General features: G+C 43.6%; 1 long non-coding RNA gene across 1 annotated transcript in view; it reads left to right on the top strand.

Annotated features, from left to right (window-relative positions):
• Positions 1-7974, top strand: part of LOC116101835 — a 35871-nt gene extending 27897 nt beyond the window's left edge. The window contains exons 2-3 of the long non-coding RNA XR_004122937.1: positions 6371-6466; positions 7806-7974. This is a non-coding gene — a long non-coding RNA (uncharacterized LOC116101835). The remainder of the gene's footprint in view (positions 1-6370; positions 6467-7805) is intronic.
• Positions 7975-8013: the final 39 nt, after the last annotated feature.

Genomic DNA, 8013 nt, shown 5'->3' on the forward strand with positions numbered 1-8013 from the left:
CTGTCAACTCTTAGCTTAGCTACGATGGAGGTAAAATCCTTTGGTGATGTGAGGGTCATTGAAGTACAACCTTATTGCAATGAAATTCAATGTCTAAAAATTGTTCTTATTTTGGGCTTGTACCACAGTAAGAGCCAAGATTTTAAACTCTACTAACTACAAAACAAACAAAAAGACTTTACATATTTATGTTCATTTAAGAAAATACCAGTAGTGATGTATTATTTTAAAATATACAGTTAATGTGTTTGGAGTTATTTAAAATTTATATTGAGAAAAATGTATTTTCACTATTGCTGTAGATGAGCATCTACATAAGACTGTTAAATTGTTTTATATCAAACAACTTTTATAATACTTATCTTTGTTGTTATAATGTTTTATAAATTTTAAGGAATATGACAAAAGATATTGTAGGCATTGAAGGGGGTCTCTGGGAGGAGTGGGGGTACAAAAGGGAAACAAAATGTGATTTAATTCTATTTACTTGAAATATGTTTTTAAATGTTAACAAATTCAGATAAATTGAAATCATGTAACTTTCTCATCATAATGCAATAAAAGTTTTTTGTTTTTTTTTTTTAAAAAATAACAGTTAAAAAAAAAAAGACTGCTAACTGTTCTTGCAGAGGGCCAGAGTTCAGTCCCCAATGCCAACTTGCCTGCATACAGTAACAGTCAGTAACTCTAATGCCATGGGATCTGAAGCTGTCTTCTGCCCTCTGCTGGTTTCTACACTGTAAATGGTTTACATAAACTCATACAGGCTCAGGCAGGTATGCATAAATAATAAATAAATAAATAAGAAAGCGAAAGAAAAAGTCACCCTCAAGTCTGAGATGAAATGTAACTTCAAAGAGTATGGTTAGGCAATTTACTTAAAATGTTAATAATTCAGGTAGAAAATTAGATGTTCTGGTTTTTAGAAATTGCAATGAAGGAAATCTTGTGTTATTTCAATTTTTAAGAGGAAACAAAATGTAGAAGGGGCAGATTAGCGTTGGAGAAATAAGAGAAAGGGGAAGATGTATCTCTCAACCCAGACTGCTCTGGGAAGGGCTTGGTAGCCACTCCCTTTCATTTCTCTGTCTACGGGAGCCATCTAGAGGCTGCTGGATGGTTCTGTTCTGTCTGTCCTAAAAGGCTTTTCCAGATGGCTTCCTCACAGATCCGATCATAAATCAGAGACCACTGATCCCAGTGGACAAAGCCCAACTGAATGATATTAAGCTACGACTAATCTGAAGAGGTTATGATTACAGAGAGCAGAAGATTAAAGTATAGTGGGTGGGCAAACAGTCATGAAGGACATGTAGGGGCCACTGAGGAAATTCTGAGTGTTGACTGAATTCTGGTCAATGTGACTGAGTTGATATTTATTCTTTAATTTCCCTCCCACACTTTCTCCTTCTCCACCTTCTCCTCCTCCTCCTCCTCTTCCTCCTCCCCCTTTTTCTCTTCCTCCCTCTCCTCTTCCTCCTCCTCTTCCTCCTCCCCTTTTCTCTTCTTCCCCTTCCTCTTCCTCCTTCCCTTCCTCCTCCTCCTCTTTCTCCTCCCCTCTTTTCTCTTCCTCCTCTTCCTCCTCCTCCCCTCCCCCTCCTCCTTCCCTTCCTCCTCCTCCTCTTTCTCCTCCCCTTTTCTCTTCCTCCCCCTCCTCTTCCTCCTCCTCCTCCTCCTCCTCCTCCTCCTCCTCCTCCTCGTCCTCCTCCTCTTCCTCCTCTTCCTCCTCCTCCTCCTCTTCCTCCTTTTTGTGGCAGGTTCTTGCTTTGTTGCCCAGCTAGCAATTTGCAGCTCACACAACTCTTTTGCCTCAGGTTCACAAATAACTAGGATTATGGGTACTTGATATCTGGTCCAACATTGTTTTTCTTAGGTGTGGTTAGGACATTGTTGATCTTGGAGATGCAGGTCTTGGTCTTTCTGGGTAAGGAAGAGGCTTCTGCAAGCTGCTTTGAGCTGGTTTGGGAAAGGGTAAGTGCAGAAGTTCACAGAGAGCAGAATGTTAATTGCTGCAAAATTGTTTAAGTGTGTGTATGTAGAATGTGTGTTTATGAATAGCTATCATACTATTTTTCTTTGCAAAGTAGCAAGGAAACTTTATTTAAAAGCAAAGCTATGTGAGGAGTGTAGTACACTTCTTTAATCACAGTACTTAGGAGACAGAGGCAAGTAGATCACCATGAGTTCAATCAAGGCCAGCCTGATCTACACATAGAGTTCCAGACCAGCCGGGGCTACATAGTGAGACCTGTTCTTTTTTCTTTTTATTCATTTTTTTTTAAAGAAGGAAAGGGAGAAAGAGAGAGAGAGAGAGAGAGAGAGAGAGAGAGAGAGAGAGCTAGAAAATATCCTGAGTGAAGTAACCCAATCACAAAAGAACACACATGGTATGTGCTCACTGATAAATGGATATTAGCCCAAAATCTCAGAATACCCAAGATATAATTCACAGACCACATGAAGATCAAGAAGAAGGAAGATCAAAGTATGGGTGCTTCGGTCCTCCTTAGAAAGGGGAACAAAATACTCATAGGAGAAAATACAGAGACAAAGTGTGGAGCAGAGACTGAAGGAAAGGCCATCCAGAGACTGTCCTACCTGGGGATTCATCCCATATACAGTCACCAAAACCCGACACTACTATGGATGCCAAGAAATACTTGCTGAAAGGAGCCTGATATAGCTGTCTCCTGAGAGGCTCTATTAGAGCCTGACGAATACAGAGGTGGATGATTGCAGCCAATCATTGGACTCTGCGGTCCACAATGGAGGAGTTAGAGAAAGAACTGAAGGAGCTGAAGGGATTTGCAACCCCACAGGAAGAACAACAATATCAACCAACCAGAACCCCCATAGCTCCGGGGGACTAAGCCACCAACCAAGGTTGGTTCCAGCTGCATATGTAGCAGGGGATGATGGCCTTGTCAGGCATCATTGGGAGGAGAGGTCCTTGGTCCTATGAAGGCTCAATAGATGCCCCAGTGTAGGGGAATCAAGGGCAGGGAGGCGGGAGTGGGTGGGTGAGTGGAGGAACACCCTCATAGAAGCAGGGGGAAGAAGGATGGGATAGGGGGTTTCTGGGAGGAGAGGTTGGGAAAGGGGATAACATTTGAAATGTAAATAAAGAAAATATCCAATAAAAAAAGAAAAAGAAAAAAGAAAGAGAAGAGAAGAGAAGAGCAATGGGTTACATGAGTGAGAAAGTACTCAAGGATTTTACTTCTTAAAACAAAATCAAAAACACCTGAATACGAATGTGTTGCACAGAGATACCTGCTTGAGGGACTGGGAGGGGATGGGAACTCCACAGGAAGTAACCTGCACCCTTGGGGCTCCCAGAGACTGAACCACCAACTAAAGAGCATACATGGGCTGGACCTAGCACCTCCCTCTGCCCACACACACCCACGTAGCAGATGTGCAGCTTGGTCTTCACGTGGGTCCTGACTCTGTTGCCTGACTATGGACCCTGTTCCCCTAGTTGGCCCCCCTTGTTTGGCCTCAGTGAGAGAGGATGTGCCTAGTACTGCAGTGACTTGATTTGCCAGAGAGGCCATATACCTAGGGGGACCTCCTGCTTCTCAGACAGGGGGTGGGGAGTAGGGGAGAGGCTGTGTGAGGGGGAATAGAAGGGGCTGCAATCAGGACGTAAAGTGAATAGATGAATAAATTAATGGAAAAAATATGATCGAAATCTGAACCTGGTGGCACAGGCCTGTAAATCCTATACTGAACACCTGAGGAAGGAGGATCATAGGTTCAAGGCCTGCCTGGGTTACAGAGCCACTTCAAAGCCAGACTGAGCAACTTAAGAGAGACCCTACTTCAAATTAAAAGTGAAAGAAAAGCCTGCGGTAGTTTATGTCTTTAATCCCAGCACTTGGGAACCAGAGGCAGGCAGATCGTTGAGTTCGAGACCAACTTGGTCTACAAAGTAAGTTCTAGATCAACCAAAACTACACAGAGAGACCCTCTCTTGAAAAAAAAGAAAAAAAGGGGGGATTAGGGGTGCTGAGGAATAGCTCAATGGTGGAATGATGGCTTAGTATGTGCAAGGCGCTAGTGATGTCCAGCCCACTAAAAACAAGAAATATGACCGAAGCCGGGCAGTGGTGGTGCATGCCTTTAATCCCAGCGCTTAGGAGGCAGAGACAGGCGGATTTCTGAGTTCTACAGAATGAGTTCTGGTCTACAGAGTGAGTTCCAGGACAGCCAGGGCTATACAGAGAAATCCTGTCTCGAAAAAGGGAAAGAAAAAAAAAAAATGACTGTAAGGGGTCGCCTAAAATGGGCGTGGTAGCACACTTTGTTCCTGGCACTCAGAGGAGGGTAGATCTCTTCGAGTTCCACGCCAGCCAGGGATATATAATGAGATGTCTCAAAAAAAGCAAAGCAAAACAACAAAGAAGCAAGGAAGACACAAAAACAGAAACTTGACCTGAGTAGTGCTGCTTGCCTGTAATCCCAGGAGCACAGGTGAGGACACTGAGGCAGGGGGAATCTTACCTTGAACTACTGAGTGGGACCTGGAATTAAAACAACAGAACTAGATTTGCATCTGTGTCAGGACCCTTATTCGGGTTTGCTTGTGTGGAAACAATGTTTCCTGCCTCTCAGTCTCACACTACAGGGATCGCTCACACAGCCCATCCTCTATGCTTTCTATCACTTCTCCTGTGCTCGGCAAACACAAACACTTGGGGATGCTAAAAAGGTAACCGAAAGCTTCACACCGCCCGCCAGCCCGCTCTGTGAGTGCCGTCGTCTCTCTGGTCTCTCTTGGCCTGAGAGGATGCTGCCTTCCTCCCTCCCCCCACCCTAGCTTCCCAGGCTGACTCCTGCGGGTCCTCTGGATTCCTGTGCCGGAAAAGCCTTCCTGCCCTACTTCTCTGCTGTTAGATCATTTCCCCTGCCTCAGCACTTAACCCAGTCTACTTTAATTATCGTTTTTCTTGACTGATATCTCCCTAAGACTACAGTTTCCTGGAAGAGATAAGAACTCTTTTTACAGCTGTAACCGAGTCCCGGATCCAGCACCTGCACAGAAGAGCCTGAGAACGTACACTCTGCGGGAATGGTCACCAGATTGACCAACTTTTTAGAGCATCAAAATGGAATGCAGCTGTACTAGAGAGACTCTAAATATTTATGCACGTCATAATTTAGCATAAATATGAAAATAGTTGCTTAATATGAAATGGATTTTTAATTAGGATTATGATAGTAATTCTTTTTTTTTAAGGTTTATTTATTTATTATATGTAAGTACATTGTAACTGTCTTCAGACACTCCAGAAGAGGATGTTAGATTTGTTATGGGTGGTTGTGAGCCACCATGTGGGTGCTGGGATTTGAACTCAGGACCTTCAGAAGAGCAGTCCGTGCTCTTAACCACTGAGCCATCTCTCCAGCCCCATGATAGAAATTCTTAGAAATTATGTTCTATAAAATTAAATTCTCTTCAAAAGTGCCCTCTACTTATTGAACTACTTTTAGACACACCAGAAGAGGGCATCGGATCCCATTACAGATGGTTGTTAGCCACCATGTGGTTGTTGGGAATTGAACTCAGGACCTCTGGAAGAGCAAGCAGCCAATGCTCTTAACCGCTGAGCCATCTCTCCAGCCCATTGAACTACCTTTGAACCTTTCATTTTAGTTACTATTATTTTGTGTGCATTTATGGAGAGGGTGAGTACCACAGTATCTGTGTGGAAATCATAGGACAGCTTGTGGGAATCGGTTCTCCCTTTCTCTTATGTGAGCTTTGAGAATCAAATAGGTTATCAGGGTTGGTGACAAACCTATGGAGTCATCTACAGTCTGTCTGTATGGAGTCCTGTCTGTAGCTCAGTATTGCTCCTACAGCCCAGTTATATCAAAAATATGTGTCTTCGGCTTGGGGCTCAGCAGGTAAGAACACTCACTGACTGCTCTTCCAAAGGTCCTGAGTTCAAATCCCAGCAACCACATGGTGGCTCACAACCACCCATAATGAGATCTGACACCCTCTTCTGGTGTGTCTGAAGACAGCTACAGTGTACTTACGTATAATAATAAATAAATCTCTAGGCCGGAACAAGCAGGGACTGATCGAGCCGGGCCGACCAGAGTGAACAGAGGTCCTAAATTCAGTTCCCAACAACCAGATGAAGGCTCACAACTATCTGTACAGCTACAGTGTATACTTATATACATAAATAAATAAACTTTTTTTTTTTAAAGAGTATGTGTCTTTCCTTGAGTCTAGTATTTCAAGTTGTGGTACTGTTTCTAAAACCAGCTAAGTATCTTATATCTCCTACATAAGGTCATTATTTCCCCAACAATTAGACCACCCATTTCTTTCCTATTTTATTACCCTATCTAGAACAATGAACTTCATATGGACACCATTGGAGTCTGCAAAGATTTTGCTGCATTAATCTGAGCAAGGGGCTTTCCCAGAGTCCAGATTCTCGAGCATGTATGTATGACCTGTATGTGGAGAGGTAGAGACCACGTGTCTCCCTTCCTTCTACTTGGAAAGGCACTTCAGGAAGCTCACCAGCCCTGGAGTTAAGTTCTCAGGTGGATTTTATTCTAGCTATCTAGACCAATTCCAAGTCTCCTCTCAGAAAGCAGACACCAGCCTTGTGAGGGCCTTCTCACACCTGAAGGCTCGTGCACAGTCACAGTAAAGCCCCTTTTATTATGCCAAGACTTTATACCCATCAAGACTTCGGGGCTTTGTTGTTGCTGCTGTGTTTATGTTTGGTGGTATAAGGGATGAAACCTAGGGACTTGCATGTTGAGCAAGGGCTGTACCACCAAGCTACATCACTAGCCCTCTTTTTACTTTAAAAGGATTTTAAATTATATTTAGCCGGGTGGTGGTGGTGTATGCCTTTCATCCCAGCACTTGGGAGGCAGAGGCAGGCGAATTTCTGAGTTCAAGGCCAGCCTGGTCTACAGAGTGAGTTCCAGGACAGCTAGGGCTACACAGAGAAACCCTGTTTCAAAAAACAAAAACAAAACAAAACAAAAAAAATTATATTTATTTATTTACTGGGGAGTGGGAATGGTGTTATCTCAGAAAACAAAACAACTTTCTTTCTTCCTTTCTTTTGTTTGTTTGAGACAGGGTTTCTTTGTGTAGCCCTCGCTGTTCTGGAACTCACATTGTAGACCAGGCTGGCCTTGAACTCAGAAATCCACCTGCCTCTGCCTCCAAAGTGCTAGGATCAAAGGCATGCGCCACCACTGCCCAGCAGAAAACAACTTTCAAGCTTCTGCCAAACACAAAATTAAAACAAACAAATTGATGTTGAGCTGGGTCTAGTAGCAACTTCCTTGTAATCCCAGTCCTTAAGAGGTCAAAGCAGGAGGATGGCTACAGTTCGAGGCTAGCCCACCGTGTCACACACAAGCACACAGGATTATGTACGAGGTGGACAGTGCAAGGCATTTGGCGGGTAGGAAATTTTCATTTGGGGTAAGAAGTTTATAGAAGCGGGGTGTGCTGATGCATTCCTGTAATCCCAGCACCTAGGATGAGTGGGGGACGAGGAGCTCAGGGCCATCTTTGCCATATAGGTAGTTTTCAGGCCAGCCTGGGCTACAGGAGACCCTGCCACAACCTCCTTTGCCCCCACAAAGTAGTTTATAGACAATGGAATTAGTCAACATTTGTATTTATACTGTCTGTTGAGTATGCAGGTAGATTAAAGTCTAGTTTGTCTTTGGGCAAAATATAACCTTATTTTATCTGTTCTTCACTTCACCAAATCATGAAACCTATTTTAAACTATTTTTTATTCCTTCAGAGTCTTTAAAAGCTAGGAAGAACATTTTGCAATTGTTCCTGTGATTAGAAGCACTGCTTGGCAGGCCATAGAAAACATAGTTGTCAGTAGGACTTGTCAGCTTCAGCTCTGCACTCTAAGGGAACGATCCATCTGTCGGCAAATGTCGCGACCACCCTCGACCAGCAAGAATGACGCAACACACTCTCGGGCTCTTCTCCTGCAGTTT

The sequence above is a fragment of the Mastomys coucha genome, unplaced genomic scaffold (assembly GCF_008632895.1).
Source record: "Mastomys coucha isolate ucsf_1 unplaced genomic scaffold, UCSF_Mcou_1 pScaffold1, whole genome shotgun sequence".
In the NCBI taxonomy this organism is placed as follows: domain Eukaryota; kingdom Metazoa; phylum Chordata; class Mammalia; order Rodentia; family Muridae; genus Mastomys; species Mastomys coucha.